General features: G+C 33.4%; 1 pseudogene; it reads right to left on the reverse strand.

The window, feature by feature from the left end:
- Positions 1–17061: 17061 nt before the first annotated feature.
- LOC120366729 (5S ribosomal RNA) lies at positions 17062–17180 on the reverse strand (annotated as a pseudogene).
- Positions 17181–17950: the final 770 nt, after the last annotated feature.

Consider the following 17950-nt stretch of genomic DNA (forward strand, 5'->3'; position numbering starts at 1 on the left):
TCTGATATCCTTTCTTCTGCTTGATTGATTCAGCTGTTGAAACTTGTGTATGCCTCTTGAAGTTCTCGTGCTGTGTTTTTCAGCTCCATCAAGTCACTTATGTTCTTCTCTAAGCTGGTTATTCTAGTTAGCATTTCATCTAACCTTTTTTCAAGGTTCTTAGTTTCTTTACACTGGGTTAGAACATGGTCTTTTAACTCAGAGAAGTTTTTTATTACCCACCTTGTGAAGCCTGCTTGTGTCAATTCAGCAAATTCATTCTGTGTCCTTTTTTTGTTCCCTTGATGGTGAGGAGTTGTGATCTCTGGGAGAAGAAGAGGTGTTCTGGTCTTTGATGATTGTATCATTTTTGTGCTGTTTTTTTCCCCCAACTTCATGAATTTATCTCCCCTTGATCTTTGAAGTTGGTGATTTCAGGAGTAATCTCTGAGTGGATGTCCTGTTGAGGTTCAAGCTTTATCTTTTTTGGCCTGTAGAGGGTGTTGCTAGGCTCTCTCAGATTCAGTCAGGTTGCTGGGTGGGTGGTCCTTCCCTGGAGTTTGTTTGCAGGTGAAATTGGCCCCACCTTTCCAGTGACATCACCTTGCCTGCTCTTAATCATCCTGGAAGGGATCAAACTGGTGTATTTGCTGCCAAGCTCTCTAGTGAGGGTTTCAGTTTGAGTTCTGTGGGGGTGGTGCCTGCCAGGCCTTATGGTCTGTTTCCCTGCTTTCAACTCTGCCTCTTTCTGTGGGATGGTCTGCCCTGCTGGCACTAGTCCAGACTTCCATCCAGGTCTGAGCAACAACTTGCCACACCCGGTGGGAGCTACAGCTCAGATTTGCATCGACAACCCCTCATTCTGGCAGGGCTCTCATGGACCATGGGTTACAGGAGGGATGAGATAAGCACAGAATCTGTATCAGAGCACTGAGGGGGTGAAGTCCCCTGACCCTCTGAGCTGGCTGTATGTTCCAGGTGGGGATGCACCCTGCCCTGTCTTTGCACCCCAGGGTGGCTGTCACCCTGCGACTCCTTCCCTGGGCTATTTTTAGTGTCCTATCAGTCTCACTGAACTGAACCCGACACCTCGTTTGGAATCCTGAAGTCCTGTAGCCCTCTGCATCTCATTCACTAAAAACTACATTCTGGTGGTGCTTTCTCTCTGCCTTCTTTGCCCCTGTGAAGCTCTTAGAAAACATTTTTTAAAGGTGAGAAAGATATGAGCAGATATTTCACCAGAAAAGAAAAAAAAAATCATAAATTAGCACATGAAAATATGTTCTATAGCATTTGCCACTGGGAAAATGCAAGTTGAAATCAAAATGAGATACTCTCACATTTCAGCCTATTAGAATGGCTAAAATAAAACTGATAATATGAAACGCTGACATTCTTGACATTGATAAAGGTGATGCAAAATAAGACAACCACTCTAGAAAGCAGTTTGGAAGCTTCCCATTTTAAATATACACTTTCCATATGACATTGTTAGTGCACTCCTAGATGTAAACTCAGGTAAATGGAAAACTGATATTCAAATAAATATCTAAACACCAACATTTATAGTGTCTCCATTTATACTTTTTAAAATAATAAAAATAAGAATAAGAAAATGTTTTTCATCAGGTGAACAGGAAAAAAAAATGTTGTTTTTCTACACATTGAAATACCACTTAGTATAGAGAAACAAACTATTGATGAACACAGCAGCATAGATAAATCTCAAGTGCCTTATACTAAGTGAAAGTAGGCTTACCCAAAAGGCAATGCAATATATTATTTTATTTCTAGAAGTAGCAAAGGAAACTCTAAAGATGTAGAATAGATGAGTGCTTGCTAGGGTCTGGGAGAGAAGAGGGTGTTTACTACAAAGGGGAAGTATGAAATTTTTTTGCGATTATAGAAATATTCTATTTCTTGATTATGTTGGTTATACAATAGTATCCATCTGTGGGATCACATGGAACTATACCAAAAAAGGCTGAATTTTACCTCATGTAATGTACATTTCATTTTAAAAATACATGAAAAACAGGACTGCAGAATGTAGTTTTTCAGATGTGAATTATTAACAATTATGGAGATATTTTTTGCTTTGTGAGCATTTGATAATGTAGTAGCTGTGAGAAGTAGATGGGAACCAATATCTGGATGCTGTCTTGTTTTGCCACTATGTATCCTTAGGTAACAAAATATATAATTTCCATGTTCCACAATTTTCCTCATATGTAGAGTGGGAATACTAATTACTTCCACATTTACTTCACAGGGTTGTTTTGAGGACTAACATCGTGAATTGATGTGAAAATTCTTAGAAAATAATAAAGATCAAAATTTTATAAAGTAAGAAATTTTTACTAAAGTACCTGACATTTGATAGGTATGCAATAAAAGATTGTAGAATAAAAATGATATAACTCGGCCGGGCGCGGTGGCTCAAGCCTGTAATCCCAGCACTTTGGGAGGCCGAGGCAGGTGGATCACGAGGTCGAGAGATCGAGACCATCCTGGTCAACATGGTGAAACCCCGTCTCTACTAAAAATACAAAAAATCAGCTGGGCATGGTGGCATATGCCTGTAATCCCAACTACTCAGGAGGCTGAGGCAGGAGAATTGCCTGAACCCAGGAGGCGGAGGTTGCGGTGAGCCGAGATCGCGCCATTGCACTCCAGCCTGGGTAACAAGAGCGAAACTCCGTCTCAAAGAAAAAAAAAAAAAAAGATATAACTCTAGTGGAATATTTCTCTTAGCAAACTCAATTATTCTATTAGAGATCTGTCTCTTCCTGCTCTTTAGCATAGTCTTCAACAACTAAAAAGCAATCACTGAAAGCTTACTCAGTGCCAAGAAATAAAGCACTGGAGATACATACATGAATGAAGCACACACCCTGCTATAAAAGGGCTCACATTCTCAAGGAACTGACAGAAGAGAAAATAATAATAACAATGTTTGTGAAACATTTTTTCACAGTCTGGAATGAGTTTTTAAAATTCATGTGCATTAATTAATTTAAGCATCCTGACGATCTTTACTATTTGACTCACCATTTTATAGATAAGAAAATTTAGCTACATTACTTGCTAAAGATTTAAGTTAGAAATATTGGAGCCAGAATTCACACCTAAATATTCTGCCTTATTAGATGAAGTTCTTTGCTGCCATTTCCTTCATCATGCACTACCTCCACACTTTCCACCAAGATTTTTTTTTTCCTAAAGATGTTGTCTGTGCTGCAGTTGTTAAAGACCCCAGGGAAGAAATAAAACTTGAGCTGAATTGAGAACCAGACTGGAAGTGTCTAGATAGAGATAAGGGGAATATATAGATCAAGTGCCAAGAAAGTCAAATTTGGTATATATCTGACAGAAGTCTGGATTTCTTTATAATGGATGTGATTACCTTTAAAAGCTATACTGGCTAGTTCTCCTCTGAAGGAAGAAAGAAGTTGAAAGTGTATAGTCAAGTTTTAAAAGGAAAAGGGAGGAAGAAGAGGCAGGACCTCTCAGAATACCCACAGGAAGAGGCTTTGGCACAAAGAAAAAAAAAGAAGGAAAAGCCTGGCTGAAATCAACCCCAAAGGAACCTAAAACTCAGTGGAAAGGGTAAGTTGGAGTAGGTCTGCTATACTCACACCTCTGACAATCTGCTGATCACTCAAGTATTGGGGAAACCCTATCCCCCTGCAACTCAGAGCAACAATAATTGGTGGTAATTTGAAACCTTCATGGGAACAGGGAACTAGGTGGCCAGCTCGTGTAACCATGCCACATCACTTCTCAAACCCAGGCTAAGACAACAGATGCCATACCAGTTATGCACTCATTGTGCCACTTCCCAGAAATATTTTCCCCTTGAGCCACTGCAGCACAACACCACCTGCAGCCATACCCCACAATCCATTCTGAGTTTAGCAAGGATAGAGGACCAGTGGGTCCCTAATAAGTTGTAGGTCTCCTGAATATCTAGTCTTAATTATGGAAATTCTTTAGGGATGAGGAAGTATACCCTGCCAAGACTGCCCATAGGACAAAGGAAATGTGGAAGTGGCAGCAGCCACTTAAGGGGGCAGCAGCCACTTAAGGGGGCACCATCAAAACCTGGGAATAGACCTGCAGAGGGAGTCAATTCTTTCCTCCCTCCCACTCACCAGTGCACTGTTGCAGACACAACAGTGGCTTTTTCCATTGAGGCCCATTGAGTGAGCTCTGAATGAAACTGCTTTTCACACATTTCTGGTGGCTCTACTCATACCAAAGGAAAGTGCACTCTACGTGAGTGTGCTTTTCACACTTCTTACTCAGCTCCACAACCACTGAGGATGGGCACACTGAGAAAAAAATCTACCTTCTGGTTCTTACTCTTCATCATCATCATCTACTGAACTGCAACCAGAATTATACCACCAAAGAAAAATACCTCACTACACCAAACAGGTTTTGAATCACATGAATGTATCTGCAGCCAAGGTAATCTTACAGAGTGTTGTCCCTCTGAAAGCACCCAGAAATAAAGCCAACTGATCATACAAAATATATATCACATTAATACCCTCAAGAGAAAAAAATAATAAAATAAATAAAAAATTATTAAAATATCATCAAATTCAAAAAAACCAAAAACATTGGTTCTCTCATATGAAAAGAAAACAGCATAAGAACTTGAGCAATACAAAAAGCCAGAATATTTTATCACCACCAAAGGATTGCCCTAGCTTCCCCAGAATGGATCCAGATTGAAATGTTTGAAATGAGAGATACAGAAATCAGAATATAAATGACAAGAAAACTTAATGAGATCCAATAAAAAGTAGAAATAAAATACAAAGAAGCAAGGAAAATGATTCAAGCTTCGAAAGAAGATATAGCTACAAGAAAGAGCCAAGCATAACTTCTGGAACTAAAACCTTATAACAAGAATTTCAAAATACAATTGAAAGCCTTTACAACAGACTAGATCAAGCAGAAGAAAAACTTAAAGAACTTGAATACTGGTCCTTTCAATGAACCCAATCAGACAAAAAATGGTTTTTAAAAAATGAGCAAAATCTTTGAGAAATATGGGATTATGTAAAATGAAAAAACCTATGACTTATTGGCATTCCTGAAGAGAAGAGAAAGTAAGCAAATTGGACAACATATATGAAGGTACAATTCAGAAAAATATACCCATTCTTACTGTAGATGTTACTAGGCTAGGTAGATACAAGAAACTCAGAGAACTCATGTAAGTTACTATACAACATGATCATCCTCAAGGCACATAGTTGTCAGACTTTCCAATTTCAAGGTAAAAGAAAAAAAATATTAAATGCAGCAAGAGAAAAAAGCCAAATTTCCCATAAAGAAAATCCCATCAGACTAATAGTGGATATCTCAGTACAAATCTTATAAGCCAGAAGAGATTGAGAGTTTATTTTAGGCATTCCTAAAGAAAATAAATGCCAGCCAATAATTTTATATCCTAACAAACTAAGCTTCAAAAACTAACAAGAAATAAAGTCTTCCTGAGACAAGCAAATGCTAAGAGAATCTGTCACGGCCAGACTCTTCCTACAGGAGATGCTTAAGGTAGTCTCAATATAGACACAAAAATGCCTGAGACTACAAAAGCACACATAAGTACATAGCCCAAAGACCCAATAAAGCAACTACTGAATTAAGACTACAAAACTATTAGGTAAAAACATTATGAAGAAAATAAACTCACATAAAAATACTAACTGAAAATAAATGGCCTACATACCCCAATGAAGACAGTGTGACAAATTGGATTTAAAGCAAAGATGCAAACAAAGATAATTTTGGTTTTTCTGTTGTTTGTTTTTTTGTTTGTTTTTAAAATTTGGATGTCTTTTTCTTTTCTTGTCTTATTGCTCTAGCTAGGACTTTCAGTCCCATGTTCAATAACAATCATGAAAGTGGGCATACTTTCTCATTCCAGATATGAAGAGGAAAGACTTTCAGTTTTTCTCATTCATTAGGATATTAGCTGTGGGTCTGTCATTTATGGCTACTACTATGGTGAATTATGTTTCTTCTATATTCATTTTTTAGTGTTTTTATCATGAAGAATGTTGAATTTTAACAAATGGTTTCTCAGCATCAGTTGAAATGATTATATACATTTTCACACTTTATTCTGTTGATATGACATATCATATTGATTGATTTGCGTATGTTGAAACATCCTTGGATATAAAGGATAAATGCTACTTAATAATTATGAAAATTTTATGTATTGTTGAATTCAGTTTGCTAGTATTTTGCTCAGGAGTTTTTTATCCATCATCAGAGATATTATCAGAAATATTATTAGAGATATTATCAGAACTGTTAGCCCGTAGTTTTTATTTTGATGTGTTTTTGTCTGGTGTGGGTATCAGGGTAATCCTGGATTCATAGAATGAGTTTGGAAGTATTTTCTCTTCCTTTTTTTCAGAATAGTTTCAGTAGGATTGGAATAATTATTCTTTAAATGTTCGGTATAATTGAGTAATGAAGTCATTAGACGTTTCTTTACTGGAAGAGTTTTTATTATGACTGATTTTGTTATTTGTAATTGATCTGTTCAGGTTTTTTGTGTCCTCCTGGTTCAATCATTTTAAAAAACTAAATGAGTTGTCCTTAGGTTGCCCAGGCTGGCCTCAAACACATAGCCTCACCTCCTCAAATGCCAGGAGAACTGGCATGAGCCACCGTAGCTCCCGTCTTCCCGGTTCAATGTTAGTACATTGTATATGTCTCAGAATTTGTCCATTTCTTTCGGATTTTTCTATTTATTGGCATATAGTTACTCATGGTTTTCACAAATGATCCTTTGAATTTCTGTGGAATAAGTTTTGATTTCCCCTTTTTCATTTCTGATTTTTTGAAATTTTTGGTATCTTATTTTTGTCTTAGTTACTCTGGCTAATCATTTGTCAAGTTTAACTTCAAAAAAACTTTTTTGTTTTATTAATATATTACATTGTTTTATTCATTTCAGTTTCATTTATTTCTGCTCTGGTCTTTATTATTTATTTTTTCCTACTAATTTTGCATGTCATTTGCTTTTGCTTTTCCAGTTATTCAAGATACAGTATTTTGTTGTTTTTTTAAAGTTTTTCTTTTCTTTTCTTTTCTTTTTTTTATGTAGGCACTTACAGTTACTGGCTTCCCTGTTAGTACTGGTTTTGCTGCATTTTATCAGTTTTGCTGTCCCGAATTTCCATTATTCTTTGCTTCAATAGATCTTACAATTTCCTTATTAATTTCTTCATAGATCCACTAGTCAATCAGGAGCATCTTGTTTAATTTCCATGTCTTTATGTAGTTTCCAAAATTCCTTTTGTTATTGATTTCTGGTTTTATTATAATACAGTGAGGGAAGATACTTAATATTATTTCAATTTTTTATTGTTTTAAGACTTTTTCTGTGACCTAACATATGATCTATCCTCAAGAATGTTCCATATGCTGAGGGGAAAAATGTGTACTCTTAAGCTGTTGGATGAAATGTTCTTTAAATATATTAGATCCATTTGATCTGTGGTGCAGAATAAGTCTCGTATTTCCTTGTTTATTTTCTGTCTGGGAGATCTATCCAGTGCTGCAAATGGAGTATTGAAATCTCCAGCCATTATTGTGTTTGAGTCTGCCTCTCTCCTTAACTCTAATAATATTTGCTTTATCTATCTGGATGCTCTATTGTTGTTGCATATGTTATCTAAAATTGTTATGTTCTTTTGCTGAATTTACCCATTTATCATTATATAGTATCCTCCTCTGTCTTTTCTTATAGTTTTTTGTCTTGAAATTTATTTTTGATGTAAGTGTAGGTTCTTCTGCTAATTTTTGGTTTTCATGGTCATGGAATATCTTTTTTTTCTATATCTTTATTTTCAGTCTATGTGTGTCTGAATAGGTAAATTTAATAACTTAGGATAAACTTAAAATTATGACAGAAATAAAATTTTTTTGACACAAATTAAAATTGGAGCACAGAATACCAAAATCTTTGAGGTGTGGCAAAAGCACTGTTAGGAGGAAAGTTTATGTTATTAAACATCTATATGAAGAAAATAAAAAGATCTGAAATTAAAAATCTAACTTCACACATAAAGGAACTATAAACACAAGAAAAAGCTAACCCAAAAGCTAGAAGAAAAAAATAATCAATAAAATTATACCAGAAGTAAAAGAAATTGTGACCATGACATTTATTTTAAAATCAATGAAATGACAAGTTGTTTATTTGAAACAATAAAAATTTATAGACCACTAGCTGGATTAACAAAGATAAAGAAAAATTCCAAGTTTGAACAACTAGAAATTACAAAAATGACAGTATAACTAATCCCAAAGAAATACAAAAGTTTCTCAGAGACTGCTGTGAACATCTCTATGCACACAAACCAGACAATCTAGAGGAAATGAATACATTCCTGGAAAATGTACAGTCTCTGAAGAATGAACCAGAAAAAAATTAAAACCCTGAACAGATCAATAAATAGTTACAAAATTGAATCAGTAATATAAAATCTACCAACTAAGAAAAGCTCTTGATAAGATAAATTCATAGCCACATTATACTTGATATGCCAAGAAAAGCTGCTATCAATCCTATGAAACTACGCAAAACATTTAGGAGAGATTTTTGCCTAACTTAATCTTTGAAACCAGGTTCTTCCTGATTCCAAATTTTGGCAAGGACGCAACAACAAATAAAGAAAGCAGGCCAGTATCTCTGATGAACAGATGCAAAAATTATCAATAATATACTAGCAAACCAAATCTAACAGCACATCAAAAAGATACATCACCATGATCAAGTGCAATTTATTCCTGGGATGTTAAAATGGTTTGACATATGCAAATCAGTAAACACAATTCACTACATTAATAGATTTTAAAAGAAAAACCTCATGGTTATCTCGATAGACATACTCAATATCAATAGATGCATTGAATATTAAAAGCATTCAGTGAAATCCAACAGCATTTTGTGATAAAAACTCTCCTTAATCTAGAAATATAAGGAACAAATCTCAAAGTAATAAGAGTCATCTATGATGAATCCACAGCTAAAATCAAACTGATTCAGCAAAAGATGGAATCATTCCCTCTATGAACTGGACCATAAAGTAGATGTTCAATGTCATCACTGTAGTTCAACATAGTATTGGAATTCTTAGCCAGATCATCAGTCAAAATGAAGAAATAAACGGCATACTAATAGGAACAGAAGAAGTACAATTATATTTTTCTTGATTATATGATTCTATATCTAGAAAATGCTCATGATTCTGCAAAATTGACTACTAAACCTGATTAATGACTTCAATAGTCTCAGCATACAAAATCAACATATAAAAATCAGTAGAATTTCTATACATTGATATAGTTTAATTTGATAATCAATCAAGAGTGCAATCCCATTTACAATTAATAGCCAAAAATAAAAATAAAATACTTATGAATACATCTTGTCAAGGAGGTGAAGTTCTCCACAAAGAGAATAGCAAATCATTTCTGAACAGAATCATTGATGACACAAAATGATGAATAAATAATCCACGCTCATGAACTGAAGGTCTCAACATTATTAGAATATTTATACTGTCCAAATTACCCTACAGACGCAATGCAATTGCTATCTAATATACAAAGAATTAGGAAAGAGCTATTCCAAAATTAACATAGACCCCAAAAAAATAATTTGGATAGCCGAAGCAATCCAAAGCATAAAAGAAAAATCCAGAGACATCACATTCCAAATACATACAACCAACTAATCTTTTACCAAGATGATAGAGATAAACAATGTGAAATGAAACCCTATTCAGTAAGTGGTGCTGGGAAAACTGGTTAACTCTAAAGAGAAGAATAAAACTGGATACCTACCTCTCATTATATAAAAAAATCAACTTAAGATGGCTTAAAACTTAAATTTAAGACCTCAAACAATAAAAATGCTAGAAGAAAACTAAGGAAACCCTATTCTGGAAACTTCCTTAGGCAAAAAATTTATGAGGGAGCTTTCAAAATCAAACACAACAAAAACAAAAATGAACACTTGAAATCCAATTAACCTAAAGAGCTTCTGAACAACAAAATAAACTATCTAAGGAGTAGATACACAACCTACGAAATGGGAGAAAATATTTGCAAAATATGCTTCTGACAAAGAGCTAATAACCAGAATCTATAGGATTCTAAAACAAATCAAGGACAAATAATTAAAAAGTAAGCAAAGAATATGAGCAGACATTTCTTGAAAGAAGACATAAAAACAGCCAATAAATACATGAAAAAAATTTATCATCACTAATCATCAGATAAAAGCAAATTAAAACAACAATAAAATATCATCTCCCACCAATCAGAATGGCCATTTTTAAGAAGAAAAAATAAAAATAAAAAAAAAGCAGATGTTGACAAAGATGTAAAGAAAAGGGACTGTTGGTGGGAATGTAAATTACTTCAGCCACTGTGGAAAGCAGACATTTCTCAAACACATAAAAATACAACTACCAATCAACCCAGCAATCCTATTATTGAGTATATACCCAAAGGAAAGTCTACTGAAATTATACCTATGCTTGTGTTTTTATCACAGCATTAAGCATCATTCATAATAGCAAAGACGTGGATTCAACCCAGGTCTCATCAATGGTAAATGTACACTATGAAATACTTTGTAGCCATAAAAATAAAAAATTTAAAAAAAAAATTAAGGTTTTGCAGCAACATAGATGGAGCTAGGTGCAATATTCCTAAGTGAATTAATGCAGGAACAGAAAACCAAATATCACATGTTCTCACTTATGAGCTAAATATTGAGTTTATATGTACAAAAATGGGAAAAATCCATATTGGAAACTCTAAAAGGCAGGAAGTAGGAAGGGTGCTAAGGATTTAAAAATTACCTGTTGAGTACTATGTTCACTATTTTGATAATGGGTTATAGCAGCCCAAACCTCAGCATCACAAAATGTATTAAAGTACCAAACCTGCACATGTACCCCTTGAATCTAAAATTAAAATGAATAAAATAGAAAATAATAAAAATATAAAAGCTATGCCAACTTCTTAAGTTGCTTTTAGCAGCATAATAGGTGGTTAATAGTATGGGCATTGAAGTCACAGGCACTCTGACTTGGGCCTACATTGAGCCCTTAAAGATTATATAAGCTTATGAAAATAATTTCACCTCATATTCCTCATTCAGAAAACTACAATTAAGAAATCTAATTCAATGCAAATAAGCACAATACCTGGCACAAAAGAAAACTCAATAATTTATTAACAGTGGTAAGTTGATGATGTTTTTGTTACCAATTAACTGAACATATTTTTAACATTCCAAACCTCTTTTCTTCAAAACTGGGTGGTTCAGGGACATTTCACTGTCACACTGAGAAACCATGAGTCTCTGAGAAGCCATTACATCATTATTAAAAGATGGGTACCACGCCAAATTTAATAATAGCTATTAAAACTGTCCTAGCCTCCTGAACTCCAACATTCTAAGGGAGTAAATTCAAAATCCTTTTACCCCATTACCAGTCCTTGGTATTTTGTTATTGTTATTATTTTTGTCCATATACTTGGGCCTAACAGAATAGGCACTTGTATGAAAATAGAGGCTATATTTTTCTGCAGAACACTTGAGAATATCTTAGAAACTGATTTTAACTGGCATATCTAAGTTTTATAATACAATTTAATGATTTTCAGTCTTGTCTATAAACTTACGAACATAATACTTTTAAGAACAAAGGACAGTGACTTTCATTTCTCATTCTGACTAAAAAACTTGTTTTAAAATAACCCTAATACCTAGAATAAGTGCAGAAATTTGAAACAAATTTAAGATCAATTGTTGGAAATTTTCAAAGAATAAATAAGGTAGCCAGACCTTGAAAGGCCAAGATTTCAGGGACAAGGAAAAAGCACCGAAGTTAGCCTGATATTTTTTGCTACATCTCCCGTTAGGGAGAATTTGCTAATTCTAGATAAGTTTGGATGAGATGATGAGTAAACAGTGGCAGCCCAAAGCTTTTCACAATTTAACAGCATTCAGGAGACAAATACAATTTAAGATGACAAAGCCTTCCAGAACTTGAAGTACAAGATATTAAACACACTAAGAACTCATTAGATGAGTTCAACAGCAGATTAGACAGAGTATAAGACAAGATCAGTGGGCTAGAAGATAGCTTACTACAAAATATTTATACTCAAATGTCAAGAAAAAATGATGGAAAATGTTTAGAAACATATGGCACATGGCACCAAAAATGTAACATATAACTAAGTAGAGGACAAGAAGGACAACAGTAACAATGGAGTTGAAATAATACCTGAAGTACATGTCTACATACATATGTGGGTGATACATTTTTTAAACAAAAAATATGTCAAACCACAAAGTCAAGAAATGCTGTGAACACTAACTGAGAAAAATAGAAGGCAAAGTACACTTAGGCATACCTCAGTGAAACTAAGATAAAAATCCCAAAAACCAAATTGTTTAGAACAGCAAGAAAAAATAAACACACAATTTACCAAGGAGCAAAAAACAATAAAACTTACAGCTAACTCCTGCTGAAACAGTGAAAGTCAGAAATGGAATAACATTGTTAAGAAGAAAAATTAACATCCCCAAAATTCTGTATGCAACAAAAAAGATCTTTAAAAAATAGAAGTGAATCAAAGATCTTTTAAGACAAACAAAATCTGAAATAATCTATTGACCATAGACTCACTAGAGAGTACTAAAATAATTCTTCAGACTCTAAAATAATTATCCCTGATTGTTAAACTTGAAAAAACAGGAGTGAGTAATGAGTAATACTTTAAGAGATAAATAAATTGTTAAATGCAGATAAATACTTTATAGAAATTAAAGCAATGATGCCTTGCAGGGTTTAAATATATATGTTTGCATATGTACACATGCATATGCATACATACATATGATTAAAATTCAGGAAAACAATAGCACAAAAAATATGATGGGTAAATTAAGTTAAAGTTCTCTAAGTTCCTTGCCTTACTGTAAAATGGTAACTGTACTAATTTTTAGTTTGAATTCAAATACATGTTGTAATTGCTAGAGTAACTGCTATGTTCATGTCCTTTGTAGGGACATGGATGAATCTGGAAACAATCCTTCTCAGCAAACTGACACAAGAACAGAAAATCAAACACTGCATGTTCTCATTCATAGGTGAGTGTTGAACAATGAGAACACATGGACACAGGGAGGGGAGCATCACACACTGGGGTCTGTTGGGGGAAATAGGAAAGGGACAGCGGGGGCAGGGAGGTTGGGGAGGGATAACATGGGGAGAAATGCCAGATATAGTTGACGGGGGGATGGAGGCAGCAAACCACTTTGCCATGTATGTACCTATGCAACAATCCTACATGTTCTGCACATGTACCCCAGAACCTAAAGTAAAATAATATGTATATTATATATAAATATAATTATATATTATATATTCATAATTATATTTATATATTATAAATTATATTATAATTACATTATATATAATTATATTTATATATTATATATAATTATATATTATATATTTATAATATATAATTATATAATAATAAAGTACGATAGTATATATATTATATATATTATAATTGTATATTATATATATTGTACTTTAGGTTATATATATAATATATAATATATAATTATAATTATATGATATAATTATAATATATATTTATATTATATAATATATATACATATATATATAAAGAATAAACCCAAGAATATAAAACTAATATCTATTAAAGGACAAATGTGAAATAACAATAATAAACTTGATTAATTCACATGAAGGCAAGAAAGACAGCAGGAACAAAGAAAAAATGGAAGACACATAATGAATGTCAGATATACACAAAATTACATCACAAACTATACTAAATATCAATAGATTATTCCATCTAAAAGCAGAGATGACAGACTATATGAAAATCAAAACAAAACTCCAAGATATAAGCTGCTTACAGAAGCATATCTTAAAAAGTAGTTAACAAAATGTTTGAAAATTAAAAAAAGAGAAAATATATACTATGCACATATTAGCCAGAAGAAAGCTGGACAGGTTACACATCACAGGACAACATAAATAGACTTTAATTCAAGAAGTATTACTAAGGGAAAAAAAACATTAAGATAAAAATGTCAATCTCTCAGAAATGTAAAACAATTCTAAATTTCAATAACTCTAACAGCATGGCTTCAAAGTCTTTCAAATGAATTTTGTGTGAATTAAAAAGCAAAAGACAAATGGATTTTAACACATCTCTTTCAGTAACTGATAAAAAAGAATACCAAAAATCAATAAGAATAAAGAAGGCTTGAACTACATGATAAAAAATTGGATTATACATAAGGAAATTCTGTACTCAACAATGACAAAATACTAACCATATATTAGATATTATAGAAAGTATTAGCCAATTTTAAAGTATAAAAGCCACACTTTAAATAACACATACAAAATGTGTTACTTAAACATGGAAGTTTTAAGCCAGAAATTGATAAGAAGATAATTAGAAAACCTCCATATCACTATAAATAAAACAACCTACTTCTGACTTCTGTATAACCCAAAGGTCAAAGAATAAATTACATTGGTAATTAGAAAATATTTTGAGATGAATGACAGCATAATTATGATAAAAATGCATGCAATTTATCTAAAGCCTTGTTTTGAAGGAGATTTTTTTCCTTAAATGCATATATTAGAAAAAAATCAGATGACTGAAAATCAATAACCAGAACAAATTAAATGTAACAAAACAGAAGAAATAAAATAACAAAGATAAGAGCGAAAGTTAATTAAGTAGAAACAAATGTACATCAGAAAAAAATCAAGATAGATTAAAAAGTTCATGCTTTGGAAAAAGTAATAGAATTAATAATCCCTTAATGAAATTGATTAAGTAAAATAAACATTTTAAAAAATGAATAACAACAAAAATAATAATAGTAATAATGGCACATAACACATTAAGCATTAAAAATATTCCAGGTTTTGTACTAAACCTCTTATTTGCATTCTATCAAGGATTCTTGATATTGGCCATTTATTATAATCTCATAAAAAAATTTCATAAAATGTTCAGAGTCCACTTAGATAATTAAATAAAATTTCTGAGGGTATCTGTCATCAAAAGTTTTTCAAAGGTTCCTAGGTGATCTGATTATGCAATGTGGAAGAAAAAGTATTATATTGGATTATTTAATAATTACACCCACCCTGTATATTACTCATATTAATATATTTATTTTTCAAAAGTAAAAACTGAGATAATAGGATACTAAGTAGCATACTCTGGATCAAACAGCTATATAATTAGTTATCAATGCTGCAGTATCTTTGTACTCTGATAGACACATAGTATTTGAATAGTGTTATGAGATGTCCTACCCTTTAATAACACTTCAGTTCCCAGAGCAACTCAAAATTTCTGTAGAGTTTAGGTCAAAGGCTAGAAAGTTAGTCAAATCAAGCAACCCCATACTCCTAATAAATGCCTCACCAATCCTTCTTCATGCATTTTTGCTAGAATGAAAATTCTCAACTGTTCCATGAAAACATTCTTGATCATGTCCCCAGGTAAAATTATTTGTTTTCTTCCTTACTGCACTATACAGTGTAAATACTTCTATAATACTATTTCATTGAAGGTAGAGATGACATGTTATTTGTTTGATCATTCCCAGAATTTAGTGCAGTCCTTGCCACATAGTAGGTGCTCAGTAAAGGTGAATAAATGAATGAATGAATGGCTGGGTGGATGGATGGATGAATGAATGAGAAGGGATATCTACAATTATCAATGGCATCACTGTGAGTGTTTCCAATATGCTTCTCTACTCTAACTTGATAAAAGCCATTTGTATAAGCTCCTTGATTTCTTTCAAGCTTTGAGTTCCAAGAGATACAGTGTTGAAGGTCGGACTTGTTCTCTTTGATAAAAATTTCAAATTTTAAAGTGCTTCCCAAACGTCTTCAGTTGGTTGCTAATTTCCTACAATGGCTAACATTTATTTGGCATTTACTGTGCACCGGGTTACTTTTATCTCAATTCATTCTCAAAACTAGCTCATGAGGTAGATACTATTACTATCCTTATTTTGCAGATAAGAAACTGAGTCTATAAGAGGAGGCTAAATGATTTACTCAAATTTACCTGAAAGTAGAGCCAAATTTATTTCCAGTTATACATGACTACAAGATGGAATCATTAGGCTGCATTGCTTCTCAAATACTGTTAATGACAGTTAAACTTAACATTTCCTGGGAAATCATTTGCAAGGCACTCAGAGAAGTGCTTGATCTAATCTACTTCACACAAACAACTGTGAGAATTCAGTACTGTTATCACCAGTTTTTACTAGTAATAAAAAAAATTCTTTTAAAATGATTAAATACCCTATATAAATTCACCCAGACCATTCTTCCATCTTTCTGTTATGTCACTCTCTTGTTTTTTTCATGTTACAATGACCTTCTCTCAGGTCGATCACAACCAACCACTTCTTATTTATATTAGGACTTTACAAACACATTCCTATGACTGCAATGCTTCCCTTGACTACTCCGCCTAGATTTAGTTCTACTCATTTTTCACATCAGAGCTTAAATATTCCTTGACTCAACTCTCTCAGTTCTAACTCATCACCACTGTTTTACTCTCATAATAACAGGAATTTGTATTTTCCTCCCCCAAACTTAAATTGTCTTGAAAATTATTAATTTATATTTATTGGGTAATTATTAAATTTTTGTTCTTTTATTGGATTATCAGCTTCATGAGATGTGTATTTATTGTTCAGATGTTTTACTTATTGTTCTATATCTAGTGCCTGACATATAGAAAATGTGCAGAAAATATATGTTGAAGGAACAAATAAGACAAATCTTGATGTAGTTTGGATCTGTGTCTCACCCAAATCTTAGGTTGATTGGAATCCTGTGTTGGAGACAGGGCCTGGAGGAAGATGATTGAATTGAGGGGGGACAAAGGTTTTTTGGATTTTTTGTTTTTTTTTTTAGTCTACAGCACCTGATATTCCCAGGCAGTTTCCCATCCAAGTACTAACCAGGCCTGACCCTGCTTAGCTTCCAAGATCAGAAAAGATCAGGCACGTTCAGGGTGGTATGGCCTTAGATGCAAAGGTCTTACAAATAGTTTAGTGCCATCCTCCTCTGTACTGTGTGATGAGTTCTCATGAGGTCTGGTTGTTTAAAAGTATGTAGGATCTCCCCCATCATACTGAGTTCTTCCTGCTCTGGCAATGTGAAGTTACTCACTGCCCCTTTGCCTTCCACCATGATTGTACATTTCCTGAGGCCTCCCCTAAAGCTGAGCAGATGTCCAGGATTATGTTTTCTATACAACCTGCAGAACCATGAATGAATTAAACATCTTTTCTTTAAAAATTATCTAGTCTCAGATTGTTTTATAGCAGTAAGAGAATAGAATAATACAGAAAATTGGTACCAGGGGTGGGACATTTTTACAAAGATATCTGGAAATGTGGAAGTGGCTTTGGAACTGGGTAACAGGCAGAGGTTGGAACACATTGGAGGGTTCAGAAGAAGACAGGAAGATGAGGGAACGTTTGGAACTTCCTAGAGGTTTGTTGAATGGTTTTCACCAAAATGCTGATACTAATATGAATAGAGACAGCCATGCTGAGGTGGTCTCAGATGGAGAGGAGGAACTTACTTGGAACTGAACTAAAGGTCACTTTTGCTATGCTTTATCAAAGAGACTTGTGATTTTGTTTGCCTAATCTAGAGATCTGTGGAACATTGAACTGGCGAGTGATGATTTAGGGTACCTGATGGAAAAGATTTCTATGCTTTCAACAGCCTATTTTCATATACATAAGCAAATAAATAACTTGAAGCAGGAACTTATATTTAAAAGGAAAATA

This window comes from Saimiri boliviensis, chromosome X (assembly GCF_048565385.1).
Source record: "Saimiri boliviensis isolate mSaiBol1 chromosome X, mSaiBol1.pri, whole genome shotgun sequence".
NCBI lineage: Eukaryota > Metazoa > Chordata > Mammalia > Primates > Cebidae > Saimiri > Saimiri boliviensis.